We start from the raw sequence: 26,739 nt of genomic DNA, 5'->3' as shown, positions 1-26,739 counted from the left end.
TAATACGTTATCTAATCTTTATTGTTTAATATTTTATACGCAGTAATTTATATTAACCCGGTTATTATTCATTATTGTCTTAGACTTACATAGTTTATCTATAGAAATATGTAGTGTAGTTACTACATAATAGTTATTAAAGTATATCGACCATAGCCCATAATTCATTGTTAGCCGACTTTCTATATGTTGCACCATATTTACATTATAAAGTGGGTACGTGATCTGAATGAAGCAAGGCTTTATCAGGGTTTCGCCAGCGGATGTGGCAGGTTCGTACCGGCAACGGTGCGAATAGGAGGATGCACGCTTCACTTACTAAGTTACTATCATTTGCTGTACATGCAATCAGGGTACGTTGCTAGTAAAGGTAGATAAGACATTTCTTTATGCGAGATAGTCTAATAATTGCCGGCGATACGCTTCTGCGGATATGCTAACAGATTCGCAGAACAACTTGAAAATAATGCTTTTTAAATTATTTTGAAAAGATTGTGACCTAGAGTTTAACAGATTGACTTAGAGAAAAGTAATGAGTTATATTGTTATCCAGATTCGATTTGGCAAACATGAAAAACTCAGGACTTTCGATAAACTTTGTGTTTAATTATATTTCTGACTGACTATCCGTTCATAGGAATACCAATAACAAGAAAAAATTAATACAATAGAGTTAAATTCTTTCGTTCAAGTACTGTAATAACCGTGATAAGATATAGCACTAGAAAATAATTTTTTCTCAATTCGATTCATTAGTAATTAATCACAAAGGCTTCGATGAATCGACTTCATGTAGGTTTTGCTACCAATGGGCTCAGTATCAACAATCTCTTCTCATAAGTCTAGAGAATAACATGTTTAAAGAAATGTTTAGATATATTTATTAGTACCTAACTATAGATTAGGTACAGATATTAAAGTAGGTAGCTATTATATAGGTTAGTAGACATTTTGATAAAATAAAAATAATATTTACACTTTCATTGCTGCGGCGGATGTTGGCAGGTACTAATGCAAACAAGCAAGAAGGATGTGCGCTTCACTTGTCGGAAATAAAAAAGGATCCATATCTTTTCAAAACACACACAGCGACTGTTTTTGCATGTGTATTCGTGTACAGCTGATATTATGAATTTTAAAAAGACTAGTGCATCGCTCTGGCTTTCCCTGGACGTTACTATTATTTTAAACTGCTGTTTCATCCTCTAACTGTAACACAAAGCAAGCTGTTTGGCCAAAATAGATAAGGCAGAGATACCCTCGTAAGACGACTTTGTACAAAGTGTATCTGGGTAGATATAATTTATCTGCATTAAACATTCTGTAAGTAATTAAGATCTGATTATTGATAAAATGAAAATAAAAAAAAAAAACAAAAAAGAAATCAACAAATCCTGTGTCTTTCTAGGTAGTTTACAAATTAACAGATTTTTAAGTAAGTCACTATTATAACATAAAAAAATTCTTTGGTTGTTCCAACTTGTCTTAAGATTTCATTCAGCGATATGCATTACCTTTTGTTAAACAGATTTATGCAAAGTTTTACTTGTTATTTTTGCATCATGCAAAGAGTTATATGATAACATTTTATTAAATTCTGATTATTTTTATTGAAATTACGTCTCGGTTCTAAATGATTATCTAAATGATTATTCTACTTAATCTCGAGTCGTCTGGTTATAGCTAAACAGATAGGGATATAACGCACATTCCAGTGTCTAATTGATAAGGAATGCTGTGGTTAAACACATGCGGTTTGGGAATTTAATAACACTATTGATTTATATCCTGAAATCGAGTTGGTTGGTAAATTCTAATAATTAAAAGAAATATTATCTACATTATAAATATACATTAATACTTCATGACTGTATGTCTGGTAGTCAGTTCGTTTGTAACTTTTGTAACGATTGTACTGAGAAATTTACAATGACGGTGATTATTCGCCAGGGTCATATATAATTTGCGGAATCTGTCAATAGAGTATCATTAATAGATTGAATATTTTTAATTTAAAAAGCAGAAAGAAGAAACAGTTGTGTTTTTCTCCTCTTCCTCTCAACAGAAACCTTAATTGGACCGTACCGTTGAAACAATACACAATTTTTAATTCGCGATGATGTCTATCTTTTTAAGAAGAAAGATATCTCAATATCGTTCTAGTGTCAGAACTTCTGTTCAATTAAGTTTTTTTAAAAACTCATTCAACCGTTTAAGGTGAATAAATAACAAACAAACACACATTCAGTGGATTTAAACTAATATCATAAATGGATTCCCATTCAAATCTATTTATTTGTATTAGCGGTTTAAATATCCTACAGGGATAAATGCTTTTGAGTTGAGGTTTTATCTGTTGACACACGCACATATCACGTTATCAATTTTTTATCACATTTTTGTATACGTGTGTTGACTGATGGAGATAATTCTTTGATACACTGATCAGCACTTGGAATCAAAGTTATTCTTCTTAAAGAAAACTAAAGGTACATGAGTACATACAATATATTGGTTGATTAAATATATTTTTTAATTTCTACTAACGATTAAAATGGCGTTTCATACACGACATAATGTTTGCAAGGTAAAAAATGCAATAAGTGTATTTTTTTAAAGTGTAAATTTATCCGCATGTGTATATCATGCCTATCTCAATATATATGTCAGTAAGCATAAGTTTTTATTAGTACAAATCTCAAATTCATACTAGATAATCAGTCACAATTCTACGAATGGAATAAATTTACTTCCACAACCGTATCGTCATTGTTATCTACAATGATTCAACTGCATCTCCACCACCAATTTTACATGACCTCTTTTGCCTCATCATTCTGTTAGCTACTGGATCCTAACTGGTGAGTAACATAAATTATCACGGTCTAACATATGTTGGTCGTTTGTGACCTCCAAATGGACCCTGTTGCTCGTATTACGTGATATCATCTAGTACATGCAGGTTACGACCTTCAGTTAATCCAGATCTGTCATGGGAGAGTTTTATGGTATGATTGAGCGTTTTTTTAATTGTAACTCATATGGTATGTTATATTTTATAATGGACTCTATTTAACGAGGGGTCCATTGTTTGAGGTCACGTGGAACGCTGAGGATTTGGTATGATCACGGATGAAATCGTGGCAAATCCATTTGTAAAACTTAAGATTTTAAGTTAATACATAAATTATATTATTCTAAACTATCTTATAAATAATAGAAAAAGTAATATTAAGAAATCATTGATTTGTATGAGTATGTACTATATAAAGTTGTATTGACTACACAAATTACACAAACGTTACGACTACGTCCACTCCGATAGATTTCTCGTCCAATTCAAACGGGTATCGAAATTACGACTCAGACTAAATTCGTATACGTCAGGCCGGAGTTGGCCTTCAGCCGCTCCATAAGTCCTTCCGCAGGTTTAGAGTGCCGTCTTGTATTCGCCCCCATATCATCCGGTGAACCTCTAAAGGCCAGGTGCGACTAATAGCATTAAAGTAGTCCGAAAAAAATAATATGATCACGAATCACAGCTCATATCGTTATAATATAATATATATCTGTATTTTTATGCTAATTTGTATTTTAGTTTCAACAAACATTCATGTTGTATTTTGGAAAACAGATTTGCGATATTATGGAAATAGAATGATTTTTTTTAGTTTTAAATAACACTACACCATTACATTACAACAAAAACTAACGGTTTGTTATTTGAAACTGCAAACAATTCTTTACAGTGAATAATGTGTTTTACTGTTTTTGTCAAATGTATTGTATATGTCCATGTTTTTTTATATACATATAGTAACTACTAACCACGACTGTAAGCGCCATTTAACCTTAAAAGGATGTCATTTGTCTCTCTTACGTTAACTGCACAGTTAAGTACCTTTTTACTTCATTCTACCGGACTTTTAACATCAATATTGATGCAATTTTCATCTTTATCTTTATCGCTTTAAGGTATACTATCTCATGGGGCATTATATGGTCTATTATCATTGTTAATTTCAGCAATATAATCTTCCGACAATGCGTTGATTACGTCAATTAATCGCAATTGGTTGGAATTCGTTCAGCTTCCTACTTCAATTTATATGCCATTGACAGCTTTTTACATTGATATAATTTTTCTTATGTGATAAACGTAGACTTAAGAATGTAGATGAATAGTCGGGAAGTTTTCTTATATATATGGATAATATAACTATGTTTCTTAGCTAGAAAGTGTATGTGCAGATAAGTGTTAACTCTACTAGTGGAGATGATAAAGAAAGAAAAAGAATGATTTCGATTGAACGAAATAACGAAAGTGAACGATGAAATATTGTCACTTTGTCTATCATAACTATACCAGAAATAAACCTAGTATTACTTCCTTCGACACCTCTTGCAGCTACACCTATTTCAAGCGCTGCATCCTACATTGCTGGGAAGATGAATTCGTTTGTACATTTCATCAATTCAATTGATAGTTATAACGACAATTGACTTACAATTGAATTGAACAGGTTACAGTATTGGATGCTATACAGTATGGTAAGGAAACCTAAGACACACAATGATTGTAAATTGCTTCTAAAATTATGTATTTATGTACCTAGAACAACAATAAAGCTATACAAATATAGGAGCCGAGGTTCTTGTCAGTGCTGCTTGGCTCGATAGGTCTTATGATGATCAAATCAACCGTGACGGTAAATTTAACTTTTGGTAAGAGTCTCTATGACTGAAAAAAAAAAAAATATATATATTGAATATATATATATAGCATCAGCCACATAGTCCTGAAAAGATAACGAACAGACATACTTACGAACTTCTAATATTAGTATGGGATAAGATATAATTTTTAATTATAGAACGTGACTATTTTATTAGAATTTATTACTGTTCCGAATAGTCGTTGAATTTTCCTCTTATACATATTTAGGATCCGCAATTGAAATTCAGAGCGTGTGTTTGTTTCTCAGAAGCAACAGGAAGCTTGAACTATAACGGACATTGGTGGTTAAGTTATATGCACATGATGAAAAAGCCTGGTAAATTGAAAGGCATTCTAGAATATTTCCAAATTCCTAAATTGACGAACTGAGTGCATTTGTCAATTGGCTCGAGTTGGTAAACAACTTTAACTAATGTTACCTTGTGATAATTTGTAATATTTAGTATATATATATATGAGAGTCAGATCATGTCACAATTTAATATTACGGTAGGTAAAATAAAGTAAATTTTGAAATCGAGAACGATTACCGTAGAAAAACTGTTTTTGTTGATATCGAGATTGATATTAACAAGATATATAAGATTTTCTAGAGTATACATTAATTTGATCTCGATATATATGCAATACATTTAGTTGCTATAATAAACCTGAAATTATTATATTAAACAATTAAATTAATAAAACCACAGACATTATAATTATATAGAGAAGTCACCCTGTGCTTTGTTTGTTAACACTATACTCTGCTATTAATCTGAAATTATTTAAAAATGTTTCTTTTTTTATTTAGTGATTATTTAATTATTCCACAAATATTTGTAAGCATGTAGAAAGGAAGGCGATATATTGATTGTGTTAATATATATGTACTTGGTTATTTTAAATATGACATAGGGCTACAAGTGAAGAAAGCATTTATCCAATTTTTTTCGTTCATGCAACTTGACTCAAAAAATATGTACGGTTTGCTTCATGTAGCTAATAACGCTGGTATTTTTTTTATATTTTTATCTTTTATCAATTTAAAACGTGTATTATTATTACAATAACATGTAAATGGGGCTTAATGTTTGACTTATGGATATCACGTCGTATATCGAAAGTTAAGTATGCCAGGGTAAATAGTTTCTTACAAGGACGTTACAAGTAAGTTTATTGTCCTTGAATTATTTTTATATACGTGATGTAAATGAAGATATATATAAATAATAAAAGTTAAATTAATAAATGCCAATAGTTTTATCATCTTAGGAAAATATTTCTAAATATAAATCATTCTGAATAAGAAAATTACATTATATAGTTTACATAGTTTTTTTATCTTATCTGTCCGTTTGTTCACAAAGCAAATCTATATGCTGATACGATAAAAAATGGGAACAAAATAGATCAGTTTTATTGACGAAATCGGTAAAATCTGTTACTCAATATGAAGAATAAGAGTAAATAAGGAATGTACAGTCGGTTATTATGCAAATACCTATGATATGAGTGCGATGCGATGACGCAACAGTGGATGTGCGCACGCGCAGCCGTCTGTCCATTCGTCTCGCTCGGATAACGATGGTTTATCAGGGGATTACTATCTCTTCCTTAGTAATTGATTGGCTTTCACTTGTCCAATGTTTAGTTATATTTTGCTGTCATAACATATATATTGTGATCAAGAAATGTTAGTATTTCTACATCTATTTTCTTTTGTGTTAAAAATATACACGTATACTTTTATGGCAGATATAAATGATATATATATGTAATAAACATACATTGTTTCTATAAAAATGAGGTAGACAGTGATATCGTTAATAATTGACGTTATCACTTAACATGCCGGATTTATTTTAGGTTTAATTATCTATGTTAGGTATTTTCTTCAAGGGAGTCAGCCAGAAATATAAATTGTAACACAGTTCTTTTTTTGTGTCGGCTAGTTTAAAATTCCCCAAATCTTGGGTTTAAATCGGGGTAGTAAACCATTATGCCATGGCGCATGACGCTGTCTCATAAAGGTATGTATTTATATTTATACATTATGTTTAAAACTAACTTGACATTTCTATAATTACTTTTTTACTATCTGTTTCTTAGCTTAATTCTTCTAAATCACGCAATTGATTTTGATACGGTTTTCACTATAATTTCGAGATTTTCTTCCGTTTATATGTATACAACATGCATAAGTTACACAATATCATACAGTTTACACGCGAGCGAAATCGAGGGAGGTCACTAGTTTTATACCAAACTATCGAATTTGTCTGCGCATTTTTAATAAGAGATAGCCTATGTCCGGTCTCATGATAATTCTTTAGGTTGTTGTAAAATAGTTGTAAAAATCGTCGTGAAAATGCAAATCACGTGAAGACAGCTATACACTTTTGCTTTAACAGTAAATAAATTTAGTACTTAATGTGGGTACGGTCAACAAAAATATTTTATTCAATTTCATAAAATATTCAATAAACTTTTCAATTAGATGGCGTGATAATTGGCCGAAATCACAACCTTCAACGTAAAAGAAATTAAAGGAACGATGTAATATGCTAATATCGAATGCGTGAGTTGTCCCGATACAGGGTTGCCAACTGTACGAGAATCCTCGACCGGTACCAGGTTTTTAATATCATCATTGTCGTACAATATTGTACGAGATTTTTCAAATTTACCTATTATTTTTTAATTAACTTTTGGCTTATGTATACCTTTTTTAAAGGGTATGTCTACACATTAGGATGAGTAGAAACCATAACTTTACGATTCGTAATTTCGTCATAATTTTAACGACAGTTAAGTGGGACGCGGCGGGGGGGGGGGGATTCAACTAATTTCATATTACTGAAACTAAAAATCTCAATACATAAGGCTTTATTGTCGGTTAAACTGTACGAGGTTGAAGAACCAAATTGAAGCAATATACATGATATTTTTTATTTGTTGTACAAAGTGGTAAGTTCTAAATGTTGGCAGCCCTGAGCCGTTATGATCCTGCCCAATTAAAAGGATAACGGTGCGCGTGCGCCTTCCGTTGGCTTTATTGTGATAATGTTTCTCTTACTTTATCATGAACTTGTTTTTTTTTGCAAACGAATAAAGGTATAAGCTCAGATATGGTAATTAGCTTTGAAATTTTAATGTTTTCTGATTTTATTACAATATAAACATACATTTAGGTACTCTGAAACTACAGTTATCATTGAGTTATTATTGATTACTTTTAATTTATTAACTCTTTATTGAAGTAGAAGTGTACAAGAAATATGTGTTTTCTTGATGGACGAGACAAAGGTTTCAGGAACTGATGTATGTGCATAAGGCTACATTATGAATAAAGCAAGAATTTTTGTATTTATTTGTATTTATTTTTGGTATTCAAACAAAATCTATTTGAGAGGCGATTGTTAGTAATGGCAATAGTTGTTAATGTAGACCAGATGTACATTGTCCGGTCGATCTCCACATGGTCCTTCATCGCATATTATCGTAGTTAATTTGCGACCATGAGCTAAATGACATATCTTCATGATCACCCTATCATCTTCCACAACTATACCACCAGCGCATCTTTAATTTTATCATCTATTAAAATAAAAATATATGTAGGTATATAATACAAACATAAGATACAACAATGTAACCACAAAGTAATGTTATTAAATTAGAAACTACACTCAGTTCAGTAACTTAAATTACTATAAATGTCATACAAAGAATATGTATGAAAGTTGTAGAACAAGCGCTGTTGGACCACCAAAGTCTAAACTCATGTAAAATATACAATATGGCGCGTGTTACAGTGTAGTTAATGTCTCATTATATACGATAAAATGTGGCGGCAAATGTAACAATAACGCCTACACTGTGGAAATCTCGAAACGAGACGTTTTACAAAAATGTTTCTACCTACATTTGTTTGTGATGTTTTTGTGAAGAAACAAATGCATCCATTGATTTCTATTTCACTTTATACATGTTGAATTTTATTAGGAAACTGCTGCTTGCTTCTGACATTCCGACGTAGTTTTAATTTTAATTTGATTGATGAACAGACAAACAAGCTGATAAATATAGTATTTATTAATTGTGTACTTTACAATCTATTTTAATAACATAGAAAATGTTACTAGTAATAACCATAGCACTGGGCACTGATTAAACAAAGAAGTTATTTTTTTATAAATTATATTGCGCTCCATTACAGAACAACAGCCCATATAATGGTAAGTGGTAACGTATATATACATACATATACCACGGACATCTAATTATTATTTACACAACATTATTTAGTACACCTTTAACACCATTTATGCGAAAGACATATGAAACATATTTTACGAAGCAAGTTGCTTGGCCGTTGAAATAGTTGATGTCACAAATAAAAACAAACACTATTCTCTTATTAATACATATTAGTTTAGTTTATCAGACATTGATTAAAACTGACCTTTGCATTGGTCTTACTTATAAAAATGTATCTTTAAGCGATTCCATACACGATACTAAAATCAAGAGCAATATTGGAGTAAGCGTTACACTACTTAGACTGAATTCCTAAATATATTCCTATTATAATCTATACAATTACAAATTTGTATAGATTTCAATTATACATAATAATTGCAATAACAAAATTTATCAATATATTATTTTAATAAGTTCTTTTTTTAAAATCGAGTTCTATAAAACTTGCTATAAGGTCCAAAAACGTAGTCTCCGTTGAAACTGTACAAAAACTTTTACTGCCATAAAAATTGTCAACTTGACTGATTTATATGTCAGTAAACAACTATCTTCAGAGCTGTTATGTGGAAAAAAATATAACATCAAATCGCATTCCCGTTTTGGTGTTTTTGTCCATCAGCCGTGTTTTTGTTTGTTTACAAAACTCGTTTGTTTTATGGTGTTCCACATTTAATTTTTTTTAAGCGTTCTATGGCTGTTACAATTTGCCAACCAGTTTTTGTGGAGAGCTAACTACTCGCTTCGGAATTCATATACTTAAAACAACTGTCGTAGGGATTTTGTTTATTTTATATTTGTTGATAACAAAACCAACAACTTACAATTAAAAAAATAGTGTGTTACTTGCTGAATCTGTGCCTCTGTGTAGGTTAAAGAAATGTAAAAACAACAGTTAAATATTCTTTTTAATAATAACAAAATTTGAAAGGACAGGCTATCTTTGAATATCTTTTATCAAAAAATACTCTAGGGGTGAAATAGGGGATGAAATATGTGCAGACGAAGTCGTGAGTAAAAAACTAGTCACGCATACACGATATTATGGTTTCTAGGGTGACCTTGTGATTTTACAGATTACTTAATTTATTACGACAAATATTTGTCGCTGATTGAAATCCGCCTGAATTTAAATTAATATAATAGTGGATAGGTAGAATGTGGTGTTTTAGTAGAGGAAGTTATAACCAAATGTTCACAATAATTAACAAACAGAGTTCTCTAAATATAACAATCCCCATTATTGGCTTTCGAGCTAAATATAACGGCTAACTACACTTTCCTGACAATTTCACCAACCATAAGGGGCCATTTCTCTACCAATTTTAGACAAACAAGATTACAAAACCAATTCGACGTAAGTACCTCACTCTGAATTCATAATAAGAACAAAAAGGTCTTCTAATACTGGTTGACAGCGTTAGAGGATTTAGAACACCAATTTGTCTGTCTGTCAACAGGATACGGACAAATTTAGTATTCTTGATGTCAGGGAAAAGCTATAAATTTTATTTTATTGATTACAATATTTTAATGAAATTAAATTCTTCAGTTATCTACCTAGTAAGTAGGAATAAAACATCTTTAAAAGTAAATACATAATATAAAATTTTAAAGTCTGTTTAATAATACAGTCTGTATTACGAGGACGGACATAAGCTATCTGTTATTTCACTATACAAAAGGGGGTGAAATAGGGGATGAAACTTTCCGGTGAAGAGTTCACTGTAAATAACTTTATTAAACTGAATTATTTTTTTAATAATACGTAAAATGTCACACCATTTATAAATACCTAACTACCTAATTAGCTTTACTCTAATGCTTGTATTATAGTTTCTGTGTAATCTATTTATTGACTAAATAGAACATCTACCACCCACCTTATTGATTGTTCCACAAGGTTAGATGCATATGGATAACTTCAATTAAAGACCTATTTCGTCTTTAACTGACCGTTTTGGATTTTATAGTAAACACGTTGTCGCTACAAAAAGAATTTGTAGCCATGTAAACACTGCAGTCAGTTCACGCCAGATGTTGCTCTTGCCGAAAAAAACGAACAATTATTTTTAATTTCATCGTTGACGGAAACGTCTTATACTACGACCTTGAACGTGACAAAACAGGATTCGAAATTTAAAATTATTTCAAATTTAGAACGCAAGTTCCCGCGGTGCTTCACTAACGGCCTGTTTAAATTTAGTGTTCTATTCTTGAACATGAACTCCCGGGCGATGGCTCTTTTTGTTTTTGCCAGACTTATTGCTAATATTCATATTCTAATAAGTATGCTACGTTGAAAATATAAACAGGGAACGTCAATGACCTTAACTTGTCAATTGACACTTGAAATGATATAATATCTCTTATCGTTTAATTTACTTATATATTCTAGCTGTGCCCGCGACTTCGCGTGGAATACTGACTTTAGATAGCATAAAATATTTAATAGTCTCTCCCAAAAAAAGTTTCATCGTTCTAGCTTCAAATTGATGAATTTCCATAAAAACTTTCATCCTTTATTTTATTTTACCACTTTAAGGGTAAATTTTTACAAACTTTGAATGTCATGTTCATTTAATCCACAGCCTAAATAATAAGTTTTAAGTTTTTAGCTTCAAAAATGACGATACTTCCATACAACCTTTCATCTCCCCTTACAACCCCTTAAAACTCTTTTATCACATTAAAGTAGCCTATGTCCTTTTTCATAGTATAGACCAAATTTTATTTAAATCGGTTCAGTAGTTTTGACGTGATAGTTCGACAGCTTAGTTACTTTCGCATTATGTAATATTATGTTATCTGTGATATTAGTAAGGATAATGTGTGACTAGAGTATATAAACAAATGTTTCATTCAATCTTATAAAAGATTCATGGTTTGCAAATTTTGTATTTCGCTATGATACAATTGTATTAGGTAACTCAATAATTTTTACAATTAATTATGTTTTAGTAATTTCTTCTAATAATTTTAAAGTTTTTAGTACTTTCTTATATTAATTAAAAGATATATATAATCCCGCTAATTTAATTTTAACATGATTAGTCATATGATATCACATTTCAAAACACATATGTACGCAATGCAAGGGTGGGCTTATGTAAGTGATACTTTGTAAAAACAATCAAGTTTAATACTGTGATCTTAAGGTGTGTTTTTACAGTACATGACATAAGCCAAATGGTTGTCAGCTTGGAATATGATAGGAGCTGAGTAGTGTGTTAGCAGCATTTTAATATGTTTGAAGACACCGAGCGGTTTTTTTTACTAGCCGACCCGGCAAATCTTGTTTTGCATATACATTATTTCTGGATGGCCCTAGTCATACTGTAGCAAATTTATATAAAAAAAATCATAATAATTAATCAGTAATTTCGTAGGAGTTCAATAATAATTGATTTTTTAAACTTAGTGATACATAAATATATGCCTTGTTTGGAAATTAATTTTTAAACTCGTAATCCTTTCCAATGAACATTTTAGCCTATTTTATTATTGTATCAATCTAAGTTTAGAGGTTTTTATTTTAGAAGTTACCCTTTTAATCGCTTTAAACGTCGTAAAAATGCGGTCAATCATTAAATAATCATCAGTTATAATGCTGTAAATCAGTATTTTATTGCAATGTTTCAAGACAGACGTTTTTGAATTCGTATTTTTATTTCATGAAATAGACTTTTATATTATATCATTATTTATTTCTAGCAATTTAATTATAGTATATATATATTGTACTTATACAAAAAATAGGTTAAACGTAATTGTAAACTGTAAATAAAATTTATCTCCTGCCACTTTATAAAGGCGTAAATATATTACAATGTAAGTAGGCAATTATATTTAATAATAAGTATTTATTACAGAAGGCAATAAGGTATATGTTATAAATACAAAAATTGACATAGATTTTGTCATTATACTAAGAATAATTATATAATTTATTAACAATATAACAAAGAATAAATAAGTATATGATAACATATCGTAAATATCAGTGATAAGTGACTCAAATGATCAATTATGAAACAAAAAATTGATTGTTTGTATTTAGTCGGTTTCTCAACACGAATATTTCCAGTTATAGTTAAAGGGTCGCTAAGTGCGTTTGGCTAACCGTTGCACAAACAAACACACATAATAAAATCTTTACACATCGTCTTCAAAGGTTAAACAAACCACTTTCACTGCGTTTATTTTTATGTTACAAGTAACGTGTATTCATAGTATACATGTATACATGTACATTACTAATTAGTTTATTTTTTTTTTCTTTAAAGGTTAACGGTCTATTGTTTTGGGAAATGAGTGAAAGTATATGAAAAGTGAACAATGAGAGTGTCAAATGATTTTCTATGACAATTGTGTGCACGGCTTTAAAATTCCGGACTACGCGGCGACTGAGGGGCAAATGGGTATGTTGTTTTATGTTTCTGTTTTTTTTTGTTTGTTTTTAAATAATAAATAATACTGGACAAAAGAACTACAACTAGACAGCTAATAGACGCAAATGTTTTTGAATATGGAATATATTCATGAGTGAATTTTTTGTATTATAAGGAAAAAAAAAGTGAGGCGAATATTCAAAAATGGAAGCGTTGTTCCTAACTAGACCTCGACCTCCGTCCACCTCCGACAATTTTGCATTCATTCCAGATATTTTGTCAATTTCAATACTTATTTTTTGCAATATCTTATTCGTTAAAATTAAGAAAAAACATTAATACACAACAGATTATAAAAAGGAGAGCGTATTGTTAAGCAACGTAACCATAATTTTGAATTGTCAGATTTCCTTGATAGCATCGAAATCTTTTGTTAAAAACGAAATAAAAAGGCATCTGTGTCAAGATGCAGTTCCATTAAAAATATAAAATTGTATGGGCATTGTTCACATGATACAGAACTGTATTAAAAATATAGACCATTGTTAAAATATCTTTTAATTCAACACAATAGAACTTAATTTTCTTTGTGTTTCTTCTTTCTTGGAGTAACTGACATGAGTACACAGTAACGAAGTTCTTAATTTTAAAATGCTAAGATTGGTTTTCTTATAACTGGCTTTTATAAGAGATTGAGTATAAAAATGTTGAATTTTGAACATTATGTTCTTTTCAAGAAGGTTCAATTTTGTTTAAATAATTTATAAACAGTAGTCTATGTGTATTAAGCGATCTGATCGTACGTGTGTTGAATATATATTTTATCATTATACTGCAAGGTGTTTTATAAACGACACTTTGGGACGATGATCTGATATCAAGAGCTATAATTTTTAATAATGTACTACACGAGTATTCTTGAACAACTTTTTAAAATACATGTATTCTGTATGTGTTTGAAAGGATTTAGTATTATTAGTACTTATGTATTACTGATAATCTAAGTGGAAGTATTTTAAGAAGAGCAACAACCAAAGTGGTAATGTCTATACTAATATTATAATTTAAAGAAAGTCGGTGAGGATTTTGTTAAAGGAAATTAGGCTACGGAACCACTTCACATAAGTACCTTACATACAACATGACACTGCTTTATATTATGTTAATATATGCAAAATTAATAAAGTTATGATGGTATTTGTAGGTTAAGGCGTAATGCACACAGGAGAAGCCGGGGCGGGACACTACTATACAAATATAAAACACTAAAGACTACATAAAAGACTAATCCTCTTAGTCATAAAATCATAAAAGTTTTAGTAACCTAAAAAAGAGGAAAAAACATTTTAATAGCTAAAACTTATTGAAATGTAGTTTCCCCTTTATTTCAAACTATATTTTCCTTTGAAAAATGGTGACAAAACATCAAAATTTTAGATTAGTTTAATCTGCAAATGTTATCTGTGTCTCTGCTTGCTTCTTTTAAACCACGCAACGGATTTTGATATGACTTGTGTTATCATTTCGTGATAATTTTTCGTAAGGTTCATATGTATAAGTTATATAACTTCCGTCATATTTGCTGCACCTGTGCATAGCCTAAGGGGGTCGTTAGTTTACGAGAAAAGAACACAACAATATTAGTGAAAATCTTTAGTTCGAATGTTAATAAATAAGCTAACTTATCTGCGATAATATTATAAGACTGCAGTATATAATTATATGGACAGAAACAACTCATATAAGCATTATCAATGCTATCAGTTCAAGGGCTACTCGAATCGGGCATCGAACTCACACCTGATGCGATCGCATTAATCAATGTCCCAGTTATAGCAATTATAATAATTCTTTTTCTTTTGATCAATTTGATGAGGTTAAAGTAACAAGTCTTTGCTTATCTTCAAAAGCTTAATTTGAAGATATTATGAGATAATAAATGTAATTTTCATTACCTGATTACGACGAAGCAAAAAGGATTTCAATTTAATATGGACTGCCGTTCGAAGTGCTTTGATCGTACGCCGGTTATAGGATATATAACATCAGATTAAACTGAATATTTCCCAGTTTAGAGGACATAAAGTCATGATCTAAAAGATTTTTTTGTTTTACATTTTAGAATTTCATTAAGTACTATATATATATATTAATTCATACCATATATATTACTTGTAATTATTAATTAGTTAATGTTAATTGAATAAAAAATGTGCATATGTCCCTCGGAACCGTTTGATATGGTATTGGCACCCAACTTAAGACCGATTTATAAATTTTGATTCGAAACAGACACCTTATAGACACATTTTGCGTAATACTTTTGGCGTTTTAGTCGTCTATGGGCTACCGTAAAGGTTTATCAACAGATGGGAAGTATGCTTATTTGCCTCGTTGTGGTATAAACATAGTAATCACTAGCATTTTTCTATAAAAACCATAGCTAAGGTTCCTTAAGAGTCGGCAACGCACACGTGACTCTACTGATGTGTCAGGTGTTCTTAGGCTACCGTAATGGTTTACCATTATGGTAGCCTAAGAATTAGGATTGTATGCCTCATTATGTGTTAAAGAAATAAGTCACTAATACCGTATATTCCACAAAACAGCTGTTTATTGGTCTACTCTTAGTTTTACAATAAACATTTGCCTAACCCACCACTATAATAACTTTAAGTCAGTATTCACATACATTTGACCATTTCAATCTCCCAACAAAGGCCATAAAGGGCCATAAAACATCAGAATGACCAGGAAGTAGCAGGTACGATCACTGTTTCCGGCTTCGACGGACTTGAACCTGGGACAATCGGATGTGATTTGACATTATGTTTATTTTGATTTACGGCTTCTAAAGTGTAGTAGTTTATAGACAGACATACTAGTGATAACAAATCTTATATATGTATAAATGTGAAAGCTTGTACAGTTTCTGTTATACATTACGTATTTGTCGATCGTTTCCTAGCACATATTTAAGTAATATTTGGTACATATATTCTACATTAATATATAGTATATATTTTAAGATTTATGAAGATTCCCCTTTAATCTGTGGTCTATCTTGAATTTTTAGTGCACTATTAGTGGTATATTAGTCATATTTATAGTGTAATTAGTAATTTTAGCAGTAAAAAAATAATAATCAGACAAATTGCTTGTTTATATCCATCATGATTATAATCCGAAAAGGGATAGTCAGAAGAAGACTGCAACATTTCGCTGGATATATTAGTCTCTCGAATTATCAGTCTAACATTAATGGAAACACAGTTCCTTCTTCGGTGTCGGCCAAATTCTAATACGCAACATTATGCCACGATGTTTTCTAAAATGCGAGTTAATTATTTAGAACTACTAAGATTTTGATATTTTATATCTTATGAGTAAGTCTTCAAAAGAGGAAACTTCCAAAACAAAAATTACGCATATGTCAATAACCTAGTTTCGTCTAATCTTTAGCTTGATAATTTTCTGCCCTAAATAACACCATAACCATGGATATAATAAACCCTAAATCTAAACAATGGTTTCATAACTGCGTGTGTACTTGTTTGGAGAACGTTTAGTGATGCACGTGCGTTAAGTGAGCTTGGTGCTCTATGGTTAACACCTCTATGTAGGACGCTGACAAGGTTGGAATAATCATGTATCTAACTACTTGATTTAGTATGTACATACATACTTATACACTATGCAGTCCATGTGGTAACAGAGTTGATATATGTCACCAATCTGGACATTACAGAGAACTAAAGTAACTTCGTACTTACTTTAATTCGCGGCAATATAATATGTGATCAACATTTGCCAGAGGTAGAGAGTAAAAAGTCATTTCCGTGAGTACCTCAGACTCTAGTTTCAACAATTTTAGCTGTTAACCAGCTGGCTTCATAAGATGTGTTTAAATTAAGTATTGATATCACAATATAGGCGAACTCCTATCCTCTGCAATGTCAATGCATGAGTTACTGGTGTAACATGATAACGTGATGTCCTTAATGCTATTCATGAATATAGGCGACGGTTACCGCTTACTATCAGGTGTGCAGTGACCTTTTCCATCTAGTGATAGATAGATAACTTTTTTCACTTGCGGCTGTTGCCAGAGCATCATTTGAAAGCTATATTCTGATATGAAGGGTGAGAATATTACGGTGGAATTACAAAGTATATGGGCACAGCAATTTGGTCCTTAGTGTACCGTATTGCCAACACATGACATATACTACGAGAATCTGTAATATCTGGTATTGTTCATTTGTATAGGCAATTGTTACCACTTTCATGATAGGGGTCATCAACTTGTTTGCTATTTCTATTATAGCTACTGTAGGTCTACAACTATTTAGAGACAGGTCAAATACTGTTCTTATGCTACCAAAACATAGTAGCATAGGAACAGTTTAAAATTCTTACAGCTACTTAGTAGTGACAGGAAATCGTGATTTCATGGTCCATTGTAGTCCTAACAACGGCATTTTCTTGTCTCAATTTTTCATTATTTCTTCTGTTTTTATCACTTTGACAGCTAGTAGTGTTTAGGTTAGGTTTACGTCGATTTCCTATCACTCTTTCGTATCGACATTGAGCATGTTTATTATTTTTGGCTTTAATCCAGCACGCAAAAATTGGTCCAATAAATCTATCAAGGTTTCCGCTGTAGAAGCGAACTTATAGGAGTTATAGTGATGGGGATACGTGCTGATATTTTGAGATCAAGGAAAAAGAATATATGAAAGTAACAGATTTATGTTTTAACTTTATAAATGGTTTGAATACTACCATTTTAGGCTGTAACGACATAGCATATTTATCCACAAAAATGGATGTGGGGTATGAATTGATGTTCGTATCTCGTGACGTTATTCTTGTTTAGTGGGGAGATCGCATTTTCCATCAAGGCTGCTGTTTGCTTACTGTCCACTCTCGTTAAAAGATAAACAAGTGTTAAATATGAGCAAAGGCCAGCCGTAGAAATCGCAACTATTCATAATTTGAGCGTGACATTTAATCCGAACCTTACAAAATTAGAAACGGATCCAATTCTGTATAATATCTGTTTATTATAAAACGAAAATCTCAAGCAAGTAAACGAAAAACACAATAGCAATAATATTACAAAGATACCACCATAAAATAAGAAGACAATAGTATCTTGCACTCTCTTGCACCACTCCTGACAAACAATGAAGTTAAAACCTCTTCAAAGTTGGAAACCTTTAAGATTTTACATCCCACAATAATAATAAGTAAAACTAACAATACAAGACATTTTGTAACATCTAAGATAAGAAACCCCTTCGGTGTAAAAACATAACGTAAAAAATGCTGTGTAAGGTTTACGATACGTTAAAAGTATTCACCGTCATTTAGATAAAGAACTATATAGGTTCATTATATTTTTTGTATTTGATCCTCGGTGTAACAGGTATTATGAAATAACCTACATTTAGTACAACTTTACATAGAATTTTATAATTTAGACGTGTTAAACGAACCGACTTTACCGTTTAATTAAAGTTTTTATTCCATAAATGGTTAACGCAGATAACAAGCTATGCATAGATTTAGTTAGTTATTTGTGAACGTTATTTTTTGTAAGCAAATAATGTAAAAGCATTAACTTAAGAAAGATGTCTTGCCTAGATTAACAGTTTATGATTCCAGTAGAATAGTGACGTAAAATTTGATATTGTAGTATCTATATCTACATTTTATTACGTAATTTTGAATATTTAATTGAATATAAATTTGTAAGCTGTAATGCTTGCTTTATTGTAAATAATATCTACACTTTTTATATATTAGAACTGTACGCTATAAAAAACTATTTCTATATTATCTACATTTGTGCACGACGCACCTCTTTGTATATTATTTATGTATTTTGTCTATTATTTTATATAGAAAAATATATATTGTCATTGTCATTCTTGTTCTGTTAATTATTATTATACTTTTGTACATAATATTATATTATTGCTTCCTAAAACCCGTGTTTGCATAATTATATTTACCAGCCCCATATATATACAGTCCTTCGTTCACATTTTTGGTCCTTCTCCCATAATTTATTAACAAATTTCTAAATTTTAAATTCACAATTTTATAAATATGGAAACACGGTCGGGTCGTAAACTAGGATCGGCAATCCCTCGTACGGCAAAAGCGTTGTCATTGTCATTACCGGCAGAGGAAACGCAATCTGATGCCCGCGCCACGGCGCTGGTGTCGACCGTACCACCGATCGCGGTTAGTACTCACAGTACATCGGCCTGCAGCCGCTCATCTGCCACGGTACGTGCTAAAAAACTTGCAGCTCAAACACAGCATGCACACCGCCTTGCACAAATTGAAATGGAGGCGGCAGAAGCTCGTCGTGCTAAGTTGGAGGCGGCGAGGAAGGAATACGAAGCAGAAATTGAAGCAATCAGGTCCCGGGGCAGCCGATCTGGTAGTCGTGCTAGTGTTCATCGTAGCTGCTCGGAAGTTGTGGACAAATGGTTAGATAACAATAATTATCCTATTTCGTCTCAATTTCTTAATAATCCGCAAATTCCTACGGTAAACACACATCCCCCTACTGTCACCTTAGTTGAACCGATCGCTGCCTTAGTATCGGCAGTAGATAAGTTGACAGATAAAATTACCGCTCCGAAAGGGATTAATATAAAACTTCCTCATTATGATGGAAAGTCCCCTACGGAATGGCTTTCTTTTAAACGTGTGTTTCAGGACACACAGTCTGGTTATTCACCAACAGAGAACTTAGCTCGTCTGAGCTACGCATTACGAGGTATCGCGCGAGAGTCTGTTGACAAGCTCTTAGTGACTGCCCGAGACCCAAATATTGTCATGCGTGCGCTCGAGGTTCGATTTGGACGACCAGATTTAATTATATTACAAGAACTTTATTCAGTGAGATCGTTGCCGAGGTTAGGTAACGATAAAGATCTAGCAACATTTGCTAGTAAAGTTCGTAATTGTGTAGAACTCTACGCTTATTAGATGGCGGTGACTATATAAAATCACCTGAATTATTTAATATATTATTATTAAAACTACCTATTGTGTTAAAAAGTAGATGGTATGATTTTGCTATTTCTCATGAATATAGTGGTCAAAACAAGCTAGAAATGCTCGCTGAATTTTTATGTCGTGAGGTTGAGATTCAGGCTAAATTTGGTGTCACGGATTACTTCAGTTTTAACACAACTTCCAATATTGACAGGCATAAAAAACCAGAACGTGTGAATGCCGCGGAAGTGTATGATTTGCTGGAGCAGTCGTCATATATTCGAGACGGGTTCCTGTATTGAAACATCTCTTACAACGGCTGAAAATTCATTAAAAAATTCATCAAAACAAATTTGTACATATTGTAAAGGATTTCACGCATTAGTCAATTGTAATAAGTTTTTGGCATTGACAGTTCATAATAAATGGCATTTCGTTAAAGAAAATAAATTATAAAAAGAGGTACTAAAGGACTTAATAAAGCCGGTTGCACACATAAACATCACAAGTTGTTTCACCAAATTTTATTAATTCAGCAGCTAATATACAGGTATCTGAAGAGTCAAGTCGGCCAATGTCACATGCAGGTAATGATAATGCAGAGCAGTCTCCGTCGGAATTGGTATCACAGACATCTTCTGTTAGTACCACTACTTCTTGTAAGCCATTACTAAAGGTTGTCGCTGTCACAGTATCTGGTCCCGCGGGTTCTGTTGATACTTTCGCGTTACTGGATGACGGGTCCACGGCTACCTTCATTGACTCAGAAATTACCTCTCAGATTGGAGTAACGGGTACAGTAGAACAAATTGAACTGCAGTGTGTTGGTGGCTTATCAAAACAGTAAGTCGAGTATGTTGACTTTCAAATAAAAGGAAAGAGATCTGCTGATTCCTTTGTCATCAAACAAGCTAGATCTATTACTAACCTCGGACTGGCGAATCGAAATGTCAATAAGAGTGATGTTCTTGCGTTTCCATATTTGTTAGATATAGCTGACGAATTATGTTATAATGCCAAACCTACCATTATAATCGGTATAGATAATTGGAATTTGTCTGTTCCCATGGCAGTAAGACAGGGATCTAGTTCTCAACCTGTTGCCATTCTTACGGTACTAGGGTGGGTTCTTTTCGGATTTGTTCAGAATAGAACAAATACTGTTCATTTTGTAAATAATGTATGTGATTACGATTTATGTAGTGATAACTTACGAGTTGTCAATGATGTGGTAGCCAAATTAGGAGTTAGTTCAAATAGGTTACCTTTGAGTAAACCGGACCTATTGAAATCTTCTCTTAATATTGTAAATTGTTTTCACGAGGAGAGTGTCATAATTAACGATGACATTAAAGCAATATATCCTCAGGTTAAAATCCGCAACACATATTGTGATGCGCAACGTTTTACTTGGAGAGACAGTTCTAAAGAATCATTGAAAACATATCTTATGTCTTCAAAGATATATGGCGCTGCATCGAGTCCGTTCACGGATTTGTTAATTAATAATAAATCTCGTTATCAGTTTCCTAGAGTCACACACGTCATCTTTCATGATCATTATATAGACAACTACATTACGAGTAGGTATAGAGTCTGTTGAGAGATTTACTCGTTTACTAGCTGTTATTCATACATATTGGGAGGTTAATTTTGAGATATTTGATGAACCAAGCGTGCTGTCACTGATATCAAAGTATTTGTGCTTTAATCAATCATTAGATGAGTTTCATGTAGAAGTAGTTAGCGCACCAGTACATGCACTTGGTTTATTATGACTCCCAGGGACGAGTTTATTGACTGACACTACTTATCTTCATTACTTTAATAGAACTATTTGAACTAAAATTAAAGTACATAGCTGCATTAATGCCAACGTTCATCAATTTTTCACATTTACATTTGTCACTCATCTGTGCCAGAACATTTTAGTTGATAGTTTACAACATTAATTATAACCGCAATTGCGTATAAATTGATTTTTTTATATTGCGACTGCGTAGTTTATGTTTACAATTTATACTTTTAAAATACTTGATATATCTAAATTAATTAAATTAAATTATTGTATTTTCTGTTGTTTATAGATATTTTTATTAATGTAACGGCACTAGCTTCGCGCGTTAACGTCTTATATTTGAAATACCCTGATGGTTGAAGATTTAAATATATTTGAGATAGACGTCATATTCAATATTCAAGAAGATGCTTTTAGTAATAAGATTGCTTGTGTTGCTGACCACTGGCTTCATAAACCTCAAAGTTAACTGTATTATCTCCACAGAATGGTCCTGACAAACTACACTGCTCGTATGGTATTTGTCTTAGATGTCAGCGACGAAGTCAAGTTTCCTCTTGTTTTAGATAGAGAACATATTAGTACATACAGATGGTTCTCCGAGTTATGAAGGTGAGAGAGCGATAAGGAACTCCAAAGGTAGAGATCATTACATTAGCTGAAAGATTCTTGTCCATGCACTTTTTTGAAGGAGTTTTTTTTGTCAGTCCGACTGAGATTGCGATTTCATTTCACACGGTAACTGGAGGATACAGTATGCTTAAGATTTGGAGTTGATGGGTCATTCAAACTCAAACTCAGATTGAACTACCACTATTGGAGACATTCTTATAATAGCCGATGGAAACTTTCCCCGAGGTAGATGGCCCGATGACGTGTGGTTACTTTTTCTCTGAAGAATTGGCTGATGTTCAAACAAGGATGTTCAAGCAGTTGAAGAAACACTAAAACGTTCTTTAAATAAGTTAGTGCCGATAGTGATGTCATAGTTCGTACTTCATATAATTTTTCTTTATGTATAATGAATTACCCAGATTCATTTAATTTTCTTTTAGTATTATTGTTTTGTCATTGTTCCAGTATGAAAGCTGAATTTAGTTTAGTTCACTAAATTGAAGACTCTTGTTTTTTTTTTATCTTTAGACTATGTGCACGACGCACCTCTTTGTATATTATTTATGTATTTTGTCTATTATTTTATATAGAAAAATATATATTGTCATTGTCATTCTTGTTCTGTTAATTATTATTATACTTTTGTACATAATATTATATTATTGCTTCCTAAAACCCGTGTTTGCATAATTATATTTACCAGCCCCATATATATACAGTCCTTCGTTCACAACATTGATTATATATTATATGATGTATCAGATATTGTTTCACATTACCAAATTTGATCATAACTGTATTTGTAACAGAGAAGGTTCCTCACGAAGACCCGCGGCGGTTGTTGGTAAATCACGAAAACAAAGCTTTGTTATTAAGAATATAAAGGGCGTATGACCTTAAAGCTCTACTTCTATGGTTCCCAATACTGAAGGTTAAGTTACTGAGTATTTGATAGATGACCTGTTGATTACATTAGACCCCTCATAAAGTAATTATGAGTATATTTACTTGACCTTAGGTAAGATGTTATCAAATTACTTGTGTATTATGTGGTACTAATGAAGTCTTTTACTTTTAGTTTTTTATTGTTATCAGATACTTATATTATGGAATATAATTAAGTAATAAATGGCGGCCTTATCGCTCAACTATCTCTTCTTGATAACCTTTTGGATAGAGGAAAAATGCAAGAGGTTCTAAAAACTTTATTGCTTTAGTAGTGTGTTTGGGTTTGTTATAGTAGGTTCGGTACTTAATAGGACCTTAGTCTTAAAATAACTAAAACCCCTTTAAATATAATAAAAAGTTTATAGGGACTTAATTTCAATTAGTAGTATTTTGTACTTTCTGTCATCTGAAAATATCTTGACAAATAGATAAAGATAAAGTCAAAACAGTTCCATAGTTAATTAGGATTAATAGGCATTATTGAATCGAAGTAAAGTGTATGTATGCACTATGTTAGGTCAAATAAGGCAAGTAAGGTCAGGTAAGGTGCCTCATTCTATAGGCATATTGGTTTTCACTTAAATATCTTCATTAGACTAAATTACACACCCACAGCGACCCATCTGGTTACTATATGACGTTGTGCTATCCAATCATGCTAAACGTATTACAATGTAATTTTATTAGCATAATGTTCAAGATTTACTATTATTAGTACACTAAAGCGTGAGAGGGTTGTGACCTAAGATTTATTATGACTTGGACCCAATAGGTCAAGAGTTTGAATGTAGACTAAACTGCTATAGCATATGCTTGTGGTTACTCTATTCTCCCAAATTTGAATTTAAAATGAATCTGTACTACGAGCTGAGTTTCTTGTCAGTTCTTCTCATCTCAAAAGCATTCCGAACTGATGGTAGATTTAACATATCATAAGTCTGTAATAGACCTACATGAATAAAGATATTTTGATTTAATTTGATTGATATGGTGGACGGGGTAAAATTTTGTATGTCAATTTATATTTAGTATCCGGTGATGGAGACACCGATAATTATTAATTCCAAAGGTAGACTCATCCCTTCCAAATTGAATTTAAATATACCCAAATGCATGTCTAATAAATAATCCCAGAAATAACGGTAGACTCATCTCTACCGTATTGGATTCCAATATACCCCAATGAATGTTCAGTATTGCCATACGTCGACATTGGACAATACCTCTGACTACCCTATCACAAATATTGGTCGTGAGTAAACTAGTAGTAGATGCAAAACTATCTTTCATAGGAATCAAGGGATTTTATTATAGCATACACACATAGGGCTGTTGGCGAATAGAGCTAATGCAAGGTCAGCAGGTGCCGAGGTAGGGTCAGTGCAACGACACCGTACGCGTTTCCCATGTTATTTACGATACGGCACGATATTTTTTTAATGAAACTATTTTACATAGATAGTGTGTTAAGAATTGTATTATTCCGAATTCCGAATTGTAGTTTTTAATACATATTTTTTTTATTTTGTTTGTAATTCTTATATTTAATTGGCGATTTGTATTTGTATATCATATTAGAGGATAATCCTTTATCCCTCTTATACAGAATTGTAACATTAGAAAATTTTTTTTTACAATTACAATATCAACTATACTTTTAATCTAGGTTTCCTTTATATTTTACTATTTGTATTTAATGAAGTTCAGGAAATATTTAAGGACTCTTTGACTGACAGAGTTTTTTTATTGCGGTAAAAAATTTATGACGAATTTTTTTAACCGATATAAAGAAAACCCAAGAGTTTCCGTACACAAACGTGACACAATCTATAGTCGGAACCGAAAATAAAATGATATAAATTTTGCTTTTATGACGTATCGTGGAAACTCTGTCATGGAAACATGGTATGCAACAGTCATCGAACTCCGGTTGTCCATCCTTTATGGCCTAACTATAATGTTTGTTATATATAAGACATGTAATAAATTATGTATTATATATCTACGTGCAAGCGAAGAAGATTTCCATAGTAATAATAAAATAATAGAAAATAGTTCTATTATAGTAGATGATTATGGAGTTTTTATTAACACCTAATTGTAACTTGTAACGTCGCCTACCTGAATAGCGAGTAAAAATACATATTAATTAATTAGGTACGATCTAAGTACCTATATTCTAAATTTTATATGATCACTCAGTGCAGTAGTTATGTGAAGAGTAACAAATGTACATCCTAGTAAACTTTTGCGTTTGTAATCTCTTCATAGTATAAAATAAAGCCCCGCCGCTATCTGTTAGCTTATATCTTTTAAATTACGCAACGGTTTTTAATGCAATTTCCAGCAATAGATAGAGTGATTCAAGAGGAAGGTTTATATGTATGTATAATTCAGGTGTTATAGTATAGAATAAGCCTAGAAATTCAAAGATTTGTAATGCATTCGTGCGAAGCCGGGACGGGTCTAGTATATTGATAAAACTAATATTTACAAACTGATTATATTAATAAACAATAAAAACTGAGTTCTCACATATAGGTAATAAGATAAACTTATATGTACGTAGATTGTAACATTAAAACATGTTAACTATACCGTGAAGTCTGATCTAAAAGTACAGGATAAACAATACAAAAAACAATGTGACTAAACTGAAATCGACCTAATTAATTGCGTGGAAATTAAAACAATAGCTAATTTTACAAACATTGCACATCAAGGCCGGATGCCTATATAAAAATCTAGACCGTTGCATTACCGAGAACGGTTTTTTTACCTCGTACGAGTTAAAGGTGAGTCACGTGGCGACGTATTCACATTTATGAGTCACGGAATCACCGGCAGTTAGTTACGTAGATGGTGGAACTGTGGTTCTCAAACTTTTTTGTAATCGAGCCACAATACTAAGTTATAAAATGTTCCAATTCATATTAATGTTATAAATAAGTAAATGTATTTGTCTGTTTGTTACATTTTAAAATCTA

General features: G+C 31.8%; 1 protein-coding gene and 1 pseudogene across 1 annotated transcript in view; both read left to right on the top strand.

Annotated features, from left to right (window-relative positions):
• The window catches only part of LOC131854026 (uncharacterized), a 121,671-nt gene that overhangs the window by 67,838 nt on the left and 27,094 nt on the right, over nt 1-26,739 (top strand). The window lies entirely within an intron of this gene.
• Nucleotides 19,374-22,790, top strand: LOC131854025 (uncharacterized; annotated as a pseudogene).

The sequence above is a fragment of the Achroia grisella genome, unplaced genomic scaffold (assembly GCF_030625045.1).
Source record: "Achroia grisella isolate CSIRO2021 unplaced genomic scaffold, CSIRO_AGI_Agris_v1 utg918, whole genome shotgun sequence".
Classification (NCBI taxonomy): domain Eukaryota; kingdom Metazoa; phylum Arthropoda; class Insecta; order Lepidoptera; family Pyralidae; genus Achroia; species Achroia grisella.
This window is presented reverse-complemented; position numbering and strand designations above follow the sequence as displayed.